Source organism: Magallana gigas, chromosome 3, assembly GCF_963853765.1.
Source record: "Magallana gigas chromosome 3, xbMagGiga1.1, whole genome shotgun sequence".
Lineage (NCBI taxonomy): Eukaryota > Metazoa > Mollusca > Bivalvia > Ostreida > Ostreidae > Magallana > Magallana gigas.
In genome coordinates, this window is record NC_088855.1 from 38178038 (window position 1) to 38193657 (window position 15620).

A 15620-nucleotide genomic window follows, 5' to 3' on the forward strand; every position below is an offset into this window, starting at 1 on the left:
ACTCTTTGGGATCTATGTTCTTGTACAATAAAGTCACTAAATAAATATGTCACAAGTCTGCATCTGACACATGGTCAATATACTATGAAAAGTGTGTCTGTCTGTGTAAGACAGTTAGCCCGTGTCTTAATTGATATCAAGTACAGACAATGATCAATATAACTAACCCCCCCTATAAAAAGTACTTCCTTCAGTGCTGCACACCATTTCACCATTTTTTTAAATAAAGACCTATATGCTGTAGATCAAGATTAAGACTGCCTCCTTGAACTTAATTATTTAGACAATTATAGAATATGATGATTCATGTTGGTATGAAGGCAGCGAGCATTGCAGAAAAATACATTGCCTGGGTTAGTCAAAGTTTCAATGGATCAAAAAACTTCAGGCTCAAACTGGATCATGTAGATTTAGACCTTTTTAGTTTCTACAAGAGGCCCATGGGCAACATTGCTCACCTGAGCAACAATAGGCATGATAAAATCAGCTTCATGGAGTCATAATAAAAATTATCTAGCCAATGTGGTATAATATATGTAGATTCTGTATAAAAAATCTGTTTTCCCCTAGATATTCTTATATTTATAATCAAGTCCCTTCTCTAATAAGATGATTTTATAGTCACATCACATTCAGCATTGCAGTTCTCAAAAGACCCTAAACAATTGTTTATATACAGAATATAAACCTACATCAAACTCTGAACCCCTTGTTAGGCCCAATAATCATCCTGGTGCCAAAGTTTAAACAATTTTTGAGAATCAGCAACATGTAATAATGCTTGCATGTAAGTAAAAGCATATCTGAATTATTTCATTTTTTGTGAATATTCAACATGTTTTCCTTTGTACAACTGGATCATCAATGTGGCCCCACCCTACTCCTAAAGTTTTTGATTTGAACAAATTTGAATCTACACTATCTGAAGTTGCTTTCACTAAAGTTACAGCTTTTCTAGGCAAATGTTTTCTATGAAAAAGATTTAGATATTTCTTTATATATTCCTATGAAAAAAATTGTCTCCCCCCCCCCCCCCTCGTTGTGACCCCATCCTACCCCCGGGGGTCATGATTTGAATAAACTTGAATTTTCACTACCTGACGATGCCTCCAAACAAGTTTCAGCTTTCCTGGCCTAATGGTTTCTGAGAAGAGGATTTTTCAAGATTTTCTCTATATATTACTATGTAAAAATTTGACCCCCCATTGTGGCCTCATCCTACCCCCTGGGGTCATGATTTTCACAACTTTAAATTTACACTACCTGAGGATTTTTCCACACAAATTTCAGCTTTCCTGGCTGATTAGTTTCTGAGAAGAAGATTTTTAAAGATTTACTCTATAAAGTCCTCTGTTAAAATTGTCTTTAAAATAATTCATTACTTCAAATGCATACACAAGCATACTCAATGAAATACAAACATGAATCAACTAACATTAATCACAGTAGTTCAATTTTAGAGGTCTGAGACATTAAAGTACAGATTAAAGTGCATGATCATGCACGTATTCCGGAAGCACTGTCTATTTTTCCAAGTTTCCAAAATCAGAATTGTAACTGAGCCAGCACAGATTCATTAAGCTGCCATTTTCTCTGGTAAGAAAAAAAGATATTTCTGATTGATATGATGTGTAGACCCACTTTCTTTACTCAATATTTAATTAGTAATTCATGCTACAACTGAGTTCTTTTGAATCTTCTGCTCTCTAATGAAGTCCTAAAAACAGCACTGAAAGCTCAAAGGTCAGAAAGCTTTGCATGCAAGCATAAGTCTACATGCAAGCACATGTAAGACTTGAAGGATATTGCTCTCTAATTAGATCAAAGTTTGTCAGTAAAAATTGCAACTTTCCTTCTGTTCTTCATTTAATTAATACATTCAAACAAGTCCTTGAAAAAGAACTTTCATTGTTATCCCATTTTTTTGGCAATAGTTAGCTCAATTTGAAGCAAACAGTCGGGTAATTTGACAATTGTGAAAATGATTCTCAAGGGAAAACCTTGAAATATTTCTCTATAAAATCAATCTTAAAAAAATTTCAACAATGAGTGCATGGTCTTCAATCATTGAAAATTAGCAAATAACCAATACTGTTTAATAAATTCATTGCAGATGAAGTGCTGGCTAACGTTTAATTTCAGTGATGAATTCAATATTCCTGGCTGGCCAAAAATTTATTGAGATGGCACACGAGACTTAATTCATTAAGGATTTTTTAGCTCTGTCCAATTCAACATGTAAACATTGCGTGCAAAACCCTGAATATTGGTTAAATAGCTTCATATCACAAAAAAACACACTCAAATCATGGACATAAGGATACAATAAAATGGGACCTTTGCAAAATCATAGCAATTTTTTACCCATCCATTTGAATAGCGGCAAAGATAACAATTGATTTCTTCCCGTACTTTGACAATATTATGCCACTTGGGACAGGGTGCCCATTGCAAGCTTAGATTATATCAGAGAAAAAGCTTGACAGGTTTATCTGCACACCTTCGAATACGCTGGCATCACTTAAGTATTATAGAACTGACAGCTAGTGTCTTTGATGACATACCCGATTCCACTCCATACAAATGGTCCATACTGACAGTAAATAGGTGGTTTGAAAGATTTTATCAACCTCAGTAGCTGAACACACTATTTAAATAAGATATATCGGTTTCAGAACATCGCTTTTGATATTCATGACAATCCAAAAGTTCATGTACCCGCTTATCAATAGAGAAAACAAGCACTACCAAAAATAGAAGACTGATATAGTTTATGAGCAAATAATTATTAAATATCCCAGTAAAACTAAACCAGGCCAGATAAGGAAATTCAAAAACCTGACAGTCCATTGATGCACTCACAATGAAAATAAATGAAATATATTTCCTTACAACTTCTAGATGTTGAAATATAATATTAATTCAATCAACTTTCATCTCATGCATGGTAATCATAAACCTTTACATCTTCATAATGAAACAGATTATTTCATATGGTTTTAAAATTTTTTTCTATTTTTGTATGATAACATATTATTGTGGATGGAATTACATACATGTATTCTTAGATTGTGCACAATACAATAATTGTTATAAGTGAAAATATACAAGATGAAAAGTTTAATTTTAAAATTTATAATCTCTCTTTCTCTCTAATTTATATATATTTATCACATGTTTATCTCAATATACGGTGGATAACACTCATGGGATGAATTTTTGATATTACACTGTGTGTTCTTATGCGACGTGACTTCATAATTAAACATTACGTAGGTTTAGGCGGTTGACTGACGTAGAATGAAAAAGTAATTAAATAATTTAGTTGAAAAGGGTTGAGTTGTAAATGTGAAGCATTTGATGTTGTTTCAATTATATTTCATGAATTCATAAAAAATGTTTGAAAATGAAATGATTGTTTGTTAAACTTCAAGGAACTTTTTTTCCATGCATAAAGTTGTTGATGTCTTGTATATAATGTGTTGTGCAGTGCTCAATTACAATATTTACAGAAAAAGTTAAGATTAACAAAATACTCGGTAAAACATGTGATAAAAAGAATCTCTCTTGATTTGCAATGGTACGATTTTTATCCAACTCATTGTGTGTTTTCTATCCCCTCCCCAAAGCTCAGGGATAGAAAACACATAACTTGTTGGATAAAAATCATATACCACTGCAAACCATGAGAGATCCTACATGTATATATTTAAAGCAAAGAGCAGTATTTGTAGTACATGAAAAACAGTTAGGTACATTGATCCACATATAACTGCTTGTAAAAAACTCTACACTGTTAGGATGCTGCAGCTAGCTCCCATACTACCAGTATAAATTAATTTCAAAATCTAGAATGCAAAGATTTTACAAGAATGTGGGAGTACCAAAAATCGTTCTCCCATAAAGTACACTAAAGCTTTGTCTGGTAATTGCAACCTCTTCAAATTTTTCAGTCTAGATAATGGTAATAAATTTTCTAGGTCATTAAATCTATAGTTGGCATTAGGCATAGGAACAGACCAGGAGCCTTAGAACTACCATATTGTTCTAATGTCAAAATGAAACAGAAAATGATTCCTTAACTACAGCACTCAAGAAGTACCGGTAATCTTCTACACATAAAACTAAAAACGCTTGTTCTTTCTTCATTGACCTGAAAAATCAATGCTTCGTCCCTTTCCATCACCCCAGAAAACCAAAGCGATTATATATGTAACCCTTCCAGATGTTGAATCTGAAATATTCATCATAAAAAAGGCTAAAGAGAAAAAAAAATGCTTTTGATTTAGGAGTTTACCTCCAAGTATCACGGCTCATTATCTTGCTCGATTAGCAAGTATACGGAGTGGAAATGAGAAATGAAGTTGAATTCCTTCATAATCATACAGGATCATCTTAGCCCTCCTTGGAAAAAATCAGGCAAACATATGTTCACGGATAATAAAGGAGAAGGAGAGATAGACAGATACCTCTACTGATAAATTTTAAAAAGGAATACCTACGTCAAACAACCTCCATCCCACACCAAGCCCCCATCCCCACCCACAAAAAATATACTAATTAATTAATACACTGAATTAAAAGATATTTAAGAATTTAAATCAACTATCTTATTTGTAAAATGTTTAAGAAACTCATTTATTTCAGCTGGCAGAATAACGATATCCCTCTTTTTTAAGCTTTTTTTGCAGGCATGCATGCAAGCATGAACATCTTTATAAAAAGAATTCAAACACACCTGATGTATGATATATCCTCAAGGAGTACACTGAATCTACAGTGAGTCACCAATTTCAACCACGTAATATATTAGTTGATTAAACAAATTAGCATCATATCAACTAGCATGTCATGATTGTGTCAGGACCGTACACCTTCAGTAAAGTCATAAGCAACATGATACATATATCATTACCTACAAATAAAAGAATCTTAATTTTGAAACCCCTGTGTTAACTGCTGTACAGCTTCCGACTATCTAACCCCTTATAACTCTAAGGAAATTCAGACATGAATTTGATGAATTGAATGCTTAACTAAAAAGGTACAATTACATGTATTACTTTACTGAACATAAGGAATTCAAAGTAAACAATATATTTTAAATATAACCATCAGTTCAATTTTTTTTCAAATTCTACAGTATTTGACCAAAACCTGCATTTCAAAATTCTCATGAAGGTTAAAAGCTGGTTTCCAACTCAAGACTTGAAGATCAGTACTAAGCTGATGATCAATGCTTAAACCCATTGCACCACCATTTTAAAAATTAAAATCTTGAATATAAGTTGTTATTATTAATTTTCTTGTCTATATTGAAAAAAAAAATGTATGTCAAAATAAGCAGGTGTCCCATATCTCCTTAATTGCAGAGATGATGTAGCATTTTCCTATGATAATGTTTACTATTATTTTGACTTATTTCCTGTATGTTTACTTAACAGCTGATTCCCCTTTTCCATGTGCATTTTTCACATTTCACAAATGGTGATTTCGTGACTTATGTAGCAGGTATATAATATAAACATTCATGTTAAGATTTGCTCTTATGAAGTATTTCATGAGCAGTTATAATAAAAACCTGCATTGTCTGGAATCTTTACAACTAATGAGGAAGCTAGCTAGTTCTATTCTACTGGTCATCCAACTCGGGGTTAATTGGCTGAGGTTGCCCGATTTCAACAACAATACCATCGATTTCAACAACAATACCATCGTAGCCATACTGAAAAGTGAAGATTGAACTCACCAAAATATTCTTTAGTAATATGTACAACTATGTCTGTTAAGAATGTTAATTCTTAAACTTGAATGAAGTAACTTTAATTAAGTAAAATCATTCAATAAAAGATGCATGTTATACAGTGGTCTGGATGAGGTACCTGGTGCTTCAGATGAAAAGAAAAGTGAAGAAGATTCCATGTCTCTTCTTACAGAGACTGTTTATCATCATTCACAGCAGAGCTGATTGCTGTGAATACACTTTCCAATAATTCTTTTTCATTCTTATCAACTAAAGAAAATAAGGATTTAACAGTGATCTCACAGACATGACAGACAATTCATCCATTTATATCAAAACGGGCATTTTCTTAATGAAAATTCATATAAATATTCACATACACCAGGTATTAATGTACAGTAAATGAGGATGTAAAGTAAACACCCGCATACAAAATGCTCTAAGATTATCTAGTCCCAAACAACAACACATGGGAATCAGGATGGTAATAGGTATCTCCCACACTGAAACATGCCTTGAGCAGACACTACACTCCTCCCAATCATAAAATAATGCTTTCCAAACTACATTTATGTGAATCCTATGAGCTCATCATCCAAAAATAAAGTATAGTGTCATATTTTAAGTACCGACACATCTATTCTTGTTTTCATACCTACCAAAATACCCTCATCACCTTTGGTAATTAATGATCTTGTGTGCATTTATTCTATGAATATATAGATATAAAAAAAATGTCTCTCATTAGTGGTATATCAATAATTAGAAAGTTTACATACAAAATACACTTGTGCCCTCTATACAATATCCTGCCAATCTATTCTAATGCTATTAGAAAGTATGCATCTATCTAAAGAAACAGAATTGTGTTGTACTGAACTTGTTATGCAATGGCCGAGATCTGTCAAACTCTATAATTCGTTATGGAGTGACTCTCCCTTCTTCAGCGATGAGATAATTAGTTATATGTATTCGAGAAGTAAATAAATGGTTCGATCTCTTAATATGTGTACTTCATTAAGGTTCATTGGAGCAGCCCATAGGGATGGTAATATAAGTGCAATATCGAATACTCATGTTAGTCAAATTAGCAAGCTCATTAATTTAAGATCAACCTGTATAACTCAATTCATATATAAACAAGTCTCTCACGAAATGACAAGATAAAACTCATATTTAATGCATGTCTCAGCTGTAAATCATAAAATCTAGAAGGTATTTGACTGAAATCAGCTAGAAACTGAAAATGTTTCAGCAGCCAAAAAACAAGAGGCCTTTAAATAAGTAGTTTTTTCAAGTATTCAAAATCACTTACAAGTGACTCTTATTGATTCTAAATTAGGATAGAATTTCAGACAAAAATCACACATGACCATCAATTAGATAATGTCTACATTCAAGGGCCTTAATTCTTTAAACGTGGGTCACATCACACATCATACAAAATACTCCAATATAAAGCCACAACCCCTAAACAGCCCAATGTATGTAATCACAGTACAAAAACACTTACTACATGGATATAGACTACCTGAATCTTCACAAAATATAAATCTGTTAAATGAAATACAAGTTGCTGTATTTGATAATTTTGACTTGACTACTCTGTTATTTTTATGGGCTCATAGCTTCTCTTTATCTCCCCTTAGCTCCTTCCTTCCTCTAAATTAATCAGTATACATGACACTTGATAGTTTCATGTTTTCCTAAATAATTTAAACTAATTAGCTCATCAATTTATTTTACACAACTTTACGAGAGTACATATGTCATTTGCATGCATCTTTTACTGCAGAGGTGTGCCTTTTACTGACTCAGAAATCACTTTCCTTTTTAACCATAGGAATGATAGGATCAATCAACTGTCAGGTTTTGACAGTTTACTGCTTAACTCATTAAAAGCTTTCAAAAATCTTTTCTCTTCTAAATGTTTTTTTTTTCTCAATTATTCTATTCCCCCCCAAAAAAGTCTTTGGCTTGTGTTGTGTCATAACATGAATATGTTTTTACTTCAGCTTATCCCCAGAGTTGTTTAATCAGCAGAAAATGAAATATTCTGCTTCGGTCCGTGTATAATACTCAGTCTTCCTGATAATCTTCATCTACTTCAAAATACAGCAAATTACTTTTTTTGATAAACATTAAATGTTACATCACTTCTTCAATCACACAAGTTGGCAAATTTGCCCTACACTTCAGATGAAAGTCGGGATTCATGTTGGGTAATGGCTCCGTGGTATCAAACATTGTCTCCCCTTAAATAAGCCCACCTCTCAATTTCATAGATAAGAGTGTGCACACTTATATTCACTTTATTTCAGAAATTCCCACCATGAAGCATTCCTGCTTTTAGTTTGCCAATTTTCTGCTGAAAGGGGGTGGAAAAAAGTCTTCTAAATATACTCAAATAATTGTTTCTTCTTCATTTCCTAAACGTGTGGTTTGTTAGAGGGCATTAGAGAAACTATTTAGGCCAGTGACAAAACAACTCAACCACGCAATATGATGTCAGAAAAATTAGAACCAAAATTGGGCCAAAGATATCTTTCGTCTAATGTTGCTAATTACTAAAGTTTTCCTTTCGATGATAACAAAAACAAGACTGGATGGTTTATCAAAACACGGAAGTGCTCATGCTTCGATCTACAGCAAAATTACTGAGCTCCGAGTAGAATCCCCTCATCCTTCAGCCAAAACTACTTATATTTTATCTACTGCTTAGCTTTAATTGAATTATATGTAGAGAAAAAAGACAATGTCGGGATGACTGCAGAGTGGGTAATGCCAAATGATTATAAAGTTAAAGGAAAACCCACTAAGAGACGTTAGCGCCCCAGCATGTAGCAACTTCAAGTAGAGTTCCGATCATTGTCAAAATTTTTACAGAGATAATTTACATTAAAACAGCTAGTTCAGTGAAAATTTAATTTTCCGACTAACTAGGGTACCTTTTTACAGAAAAAAATATACTCAACAAGGGTTGGAAATGTTCGTTCAAATCAAGCTAAATTATTTTGAGAACTAGAAATATGGCAAAGGACCAGAAACGATGTCTTGCTTACTCCGGATTGATTTGAGTTCCGTAAAGTAAACAGCTTCTATATCTTTTTAAAACAAAATGCTTTCCTCCAGCAGTTTTTTTCTGTAACTAGTATACATTTGAATTGTGAACATATCCTCTCAAGCACAGATAAAATGATGTAATTCTATACACAAAAACTGGATAGAAGGAATTCAGATGTCTTAATTTCTATCCAAACAGATACACTTTACCACACTGAATTTACGAAATCAAAATACTGAAATAAACATTGGCATCTCCATTCTTCTGTCAGTTCATTAAGTCTCTCAATGACCTCATTCCTCCTTTGTTCAATCCTGAACAAGAATACATTAATTGTTTTTCTTTAACGTGTAAATTTGTTTTTAGAAATATCTTTTGAAATCAACTGAATCTCTTTCAGGTAAGCACCTAATCTTTTTCAGGTAAACAGTAAAACATGATGTTTGCGTATTTTTGCAACCCTCATACCCACATGAAGCACCAAAGTACCGATACGCATTTGCTTGTTAAAAGATACATGGTGATGCACAAACTTTTGATTTATCAAATATCAAATTTTTACATGATAACATTTCCATGTAATCTTATATATCCAAAGAAAAGATGAACCTTTGAAAAATTACATTGTTTAAAAGGAAATAAATCTAATTAAAAAGAGAAAAATAGAATTAATTGTTGAACCAACACATAATTATTGAGTTTTCCTTCCGCTTCCCAGTCAAGGGAAATGTAAATATATACTGCAGCGTGTCATACATCATGGGCAAGCGCCCTCTCAGTGTGAACCTGATGTCTTCAAGATCTAATAGTATCTGTACTTGATATTTATTAAGATTCACTCTCCATGGATGCATATTTCCTATTACATCAAATAACTTCAAATTTCAATTCTTTTCTCAGTGTGTCAATCTTTCTGTATCTATTTTTAGACAGCAATCGCAATTGCATGACACTCACACCAATGTCCAAAACAACTCAGTTTGTTAACATGCATAATTCCGGATAAGTTTTAATGACCTGGAAACTGAGAGGGGATGACTTATAATGTGTGAAAACTTCCTATGATCAAATTTCATACAATTAAGGTCTTCCGTTTCCAACGGAAGACCTTATTGTTATTCTTCGGGTTTTTTTTCCCTATTATTATTTTTTTTCTTCCGATTTTTGTGCACGCGATTTCTCAGCAAGGACTTGGCCGATCTCCATCAAAATTTCAGATGTGATAGATATTGGTCTTGATAGCAAATTTTTTGCATTGATGACGTCACATCCGTTTTTGCGATATTGACATTTTAGGGATTTTTATATGGGTATTTTGTCTGAGGCAGTTCTCCTAAAGTATAAAAGATATTGCGCTCAAATTTCTACAGTTGATAGAGGGAAGATTGAAGTTTTGCATGGTTGTTGTTTTATATTTCTAGCACTACATGCGCCAAAGCTTGGTAGGGCTCGAAAATTGAGATATGAAAAGCGTCGCTAATTTTCGTGCTTTTTTTCTTTTTCTCTTTTCTGGAAAATATTTTGTTAAAACATGTAATGTAAAATTAGTTTGAATTTTTAAGACCTTTCAGCTGATATCAAGAAAAAGGGACTGGCCCCTCAAATAAGGGACCTAGTGGGCTCTAAAATCTTTTGCCCATAGCTCTTCAGCAAGGGATATTTTGTAATAGATTATAGAAGCAAATATGTTCATCTTACAGTTATAAAGCCCAACAGTATAATGATTTTCTCATGTGTTATGTAATTAGGGGTTTTTAGGGGTCAAAAGTCCAAAACTTTGATCACCTTTATCTCAAAAAAGAAAAATATTATGAAATGCAGTATAAACAAAAAGATCCTCAAAATGATGTACCTAACAACATGCAACCTTCAAAATTTGGTTCAGCAGGCCCAATAAGGAGATAAGGGACCGGCCCCTAAAATATTTTTTTATAAGATATCTCGAGAATGGTAACAAATTTGTAAACAATTGTGGAACAAAATGTCTTTAAAATCAAAAAAATCTTTCATTTGAAAGGTTTCCAAGAAAAAGGTACTGGCCCCTATTACTGGATCTTTCAATTAAACCTTTTCTTTCAACCCAGTACCATTCTTGATTTTTGGACCAATGACCAGACCAATTCGTTCATTTTTAAGCGAGTTATGAGTTTTGGGGCATTTGAGATTCGATTGTCGTGCTTGACATGTACTGTAGAAAAAATTTCTAACTCCCGAGCCCTTCACTCAATCCTAATGAAATTTTCTGTAAATGTACCTCGGACCCCATTCTTATTGTCTGCCAAATATGCAGCGGATTGAACAATTAAGAAGAAATTCCTGAGATCAAGCGACGGGTATAACCTATACGGGGACTTAAAATTTACACAGTACTAGGGATGTAAGCAGCCGCATAATTTTTCTGTTGCATGTATATTTCTTGTTTTCCATTTAGTCTGTATCTAGGATAGCGTGTGAACTACTTATGAATGTTAGAAGTGTAATATTATCATCATCAAATTTTTACCAAATAAATTCAAGTGTTGCTGATTTCGTTATTTCTACATTTATAAAGATTTTATCAATCCTGTTGAAATAAAACAGTCAAACTTAATAGTAAACGACTCGAAAAAAAAAATCACAACACTGAAATACATGTGTAAAATGCATCAGTCATTGTTTTAGGACTTCCCCTAATTACCTTTAACCGAATCCTAGATCCACACCTCAAAATTCTACTTTCGATTTATTTACGACGAAAATCAAACTCGATCCCCTCCAGACACAAACTTGCATCAATATTTTAAATGACCTCGCACTGTTACCAAACCTGAATAGTCAGACATCTCACACGTTGTTTTTCATCTCACACAAAAATTCAGCTCCTGTCCTGAGCGGAAACGCCCCAAATTCAAAGCGAAATTCGGGAAATATTTCACGTCAGCCATGTTTTGACGTGAACCTTCGCTGAAAGACTGTTATGACATCTGCAAAGGCTGTGTGTTCCAATCTCGCCGGAGCCAAGATTTGTTCTTTCTCTCTATTTCTTTCTCTCCATTTTTTTTTGGGGGGGGATTAACTAAAATATTCAACATAAAGGGGTTGTACAAGTTGAAAAACACGCTTCCATTAAGATTTTGACAAAAACAGTCTTTTATTATTAGGGTCTTCCATCTTCAGCGGAAGACCCTTTTATTATTCTATTGTTTCCTTTTCACCTTTGTTTTTATTATTAGGGTCTTCCGTCTTCAGCGTGAGACCCTTCTTTTATTCTATTGTTTCTTTTTCACATTTCTTATTGTTATTATTAAGGTCTTCCGTTTCAAACGACCTTATTGTTATTGCTTTGTTTCTTTTTCCCTATTATTAAGGTCTTCCGTTTTCAACGTAATATTTTGAAAGGCAGTGTAAAAGAAAAATTGCTCAAAATGATGTACCTAACAACATGCAACCTTAAAAATTTGGTTCATTGGCTCCAATAAGGAGATAAGGGACCGACGTCGACCCCTTAAATGTTTTTTACAGATATCTCAAATACAGTTACGAATTTATAAACATTTGTTGAACAAAGCTCTTACACCTGAAACAAAATAGTATCTGGCCCTAAAAATGTAGACCTTCTTTTCCTGTTTTAAATCATGTTTAGCTGTTAAATAGCAAACTTAAGATCGAACATAAATCTCAAGTTCTAAAATCAGACGGAAGACCTCCTCATTGCTCGCAACGAGATCGTGTCTAGTTCTCCTTATTTTCGTACTAATAATCAAAAGTAAAAAATCTTTAAATACATGCACATACTCAATTCAAAACTGGGAGAAATCTATGAGTGAAATCACTTATTATTCTTTAATACATTCAAGAATACTTTTGAATAAAGTTTGTTTAGTAAAACAATTTGTACATCATTTCTTTGATAAAACATTGCTAAAATGATCAGGAAAACTACAGCACTGCTTTCTAATGGATAAATGTGGGTACACTTACAAAACCAAACCAAACTATAATAATGAAATACAATTGGAGAAAACAGCTTTATACACCATAGAAGTATACTTTGTGCATCGTGAAATTCAGCTCTGAATTTTTTCTCCAAGACACAGGAATGTGCTCAAAGATATAAATGTTTTGGCTACATCAGACATGATACAATTTTACACTCGATAAGAGTGCAAAGTACAACTTGAATTTTTTCATCTCAAACGAAAACCACTTTCATTTTTATACTCTTACATAAAATAATCAAGTCTCAATTTGACATCAAAATCATAAAGCTGAATTATCTCTCTATATATTTCGCATCTGTGAGCACAATTCTTTGAAATACCTCCAAGTTCAAAAGACTATTTTTGAAGTAAAAGTATGCAATGCCAAGTCATCTTTCTGTTCAAAAGCCCCGATCTTAATTCCAACTTAATAACACAAATTAGAAGGCAGATCGAGTACTGTTTACCGGTATATTGCCTCTGACCTTTAAGATAAATAACTAAAATGTTTAAAAACAATTCCAAAAGATAAAGGTAAATTCAAGCTCCATGTTGAAATTAAAAAATTTGGGCACAACAAAAGATAATCATACATTTTTTCTTCCTAAAAATATAACTTTTTACTTCACTTGAATCTTGACCAGATACTTTGTGAATAGCTACGGTAAAAGTTAAATAATTAAAAATTGGATAAGGACGACCAAGCATGATTATATGTATCTTTAAAATGCAAAATAACAAAATTATAGTATATATAAAAATTCTTATTGCTGTACATATATTTTATTCTACTTTAAGATGTTCAAGTTATGAATTCATGTCAAATCAAATGCTGCAATTAACAATAAAAAGGGGTTAGGAGTGGTGGTCATTGTTCAGAGTTCACTGGAAAACATGATATATTTATAAATAAATAAGCATTTCCAAACAATCACACCTACATGAAACAACACCTGGTTAGCTTTATTGTGTGGAATTTCCATTAATTACTCAATATTTCCAACCAATTCTTGGATGTTTATATTAGTTGCTAAAATATCATTTTTTGGGAAATTTGCCAAAAAAATTCCTACAAATATCATACTATCAAAATTAATGAATGGGAATCATTTGTATGACCTTTTCATATCCATTTGCTATTTCACACACACAAACAAGGACACAAATTTGAACAATTCATTATTTTGTCTGTTTGAAGACTTTACATTAAATATCCCCATTGCCCGAGAGAGGGCAGTTTTCATTTATCTGATCAATTAGAGCACAGTATATTCTTTATCGCTTGATTACAGCTACGATTCTCAGAATTATTAACCGAACATCTATTTCCGGCAGAAGAGCCACAAGTCGTGATTCATACACCATCACAATAATTAATAAAGGTATGTGTATATACAATAAAAGTACATAGATCATATAGAAATGAAATTTACTTTACTGTCTCGTACAACTCAGCTATTTCAGCATAGCCAAAATAATTGCTTCTGCCCCCTCCCCCTTCAAGAAAATTCATATGTAAAAATGTATGCAATTATTAGTCTTTTTTATGATGAAATGTCTCTTTAATCAATTCCTTCATTAACTGCTTGAAATCTAATCTCAATATGCAAAAGCATTCATCAAAATTGCTTTTATTGCAATTTTTTTTTTTCATACAAGGTTATACATTGAAATTTTCTTTTAAAATTATAAATCTTGATTTCATAAGATTATAATTTTTTGAACACTCATCAGATTAAGAGTTAATTCTAAAAAAAATAATGAATGTTATCCAAATAGCTTTTGTGGTTCACCAACAACTAAAACTATTTAAGGGAATACTGCAGCACATGCAAAGAATTCAGTGACTGTGCATTTCTGTGTATCAAAACTTTTAGCAAGTTTGTGGACAAAATTTTATTCATTTTGACGGAATCAGTCCGCAAACCCCCCCCCCCCCCCAAAAAACATTAGATTTATAAACAGACTTATATATATAGGATACATCTATCATTCATTAATAAAAAAGAATTTTTAACATTTAAGGGCTTTTTTTTTTGCCCTAGTCAATCAAACATTGCAGAATTCACAATATATCTTATTCACACACCCCTCTTTAACCTAAAAAATTACCAATCCCCTTAAAATTAACATAGTTTTCTATCTCTTCCGGGATGAAAAACAACAAATGGTAAACACACTGGATATAATTGCATCAGCAACTACCTGAATAGTCATGAACATCATTTATAAAGAGTAATTAGTAAATTTACATCCTATTCCTGAGGGAGAGATCTGTGATGGCAAACTCTCCCCTCAACCAGGACCTCTGCATGCTGCTTGTGATTAACAAAAAATCCCCAGTTCAAAACCGTCATTTCTATTAGTAAATTTCTATTCGGTTATCAATATCCCAATATTTGTTTATATTTTGACCCATTTTTTTTAATCTACAGAATCTTTGAATTACAGAACTAATTTTCATCTCACTGTTTGTTATCATTTGTAGCCATACCAGGGAGTAACTTAATTGTGACTCAGTGCATTTGCACCAAATTCACATCATAAAAAAACACATTCCTTAAAAATAACATACATACAAATAATGCCACACATGTAAGTAAAATATTCATGATGCAACATGCATCTGCAAGAAAACCAAATCATCAACTGCAAGATTGTGCATTTTGCATGTCATCATGTATACTGCCCAGAAGAATGACATTAATGTAATCTAATACATGCTTCTTTGTAATATCTAGATGTTAGACCTGTCTTTTACACATAAACCTGATCACAACACAGTGGTAAGAATTCCTGTCTTGTGTTGAGTCATTTATTTTACTAATATATGTGCTTCTTAGTAAAGTCCAGA

General features: G+C 32.7%; 1 protein-coding gene across 1 annotated transcript in view; it reads right to left on the reverse strand.

Annotated features, from left to right (window-relative positions):
* Positions 1 to 15620, reverse strand: part of LOC105343240 (probable ATP-dependent RNA helicase DHX35) — a 70304-nt gene that overhangs the window by 31424 nt on the left and 23260 nt on the right. The window lies entirely within an intron of this gene.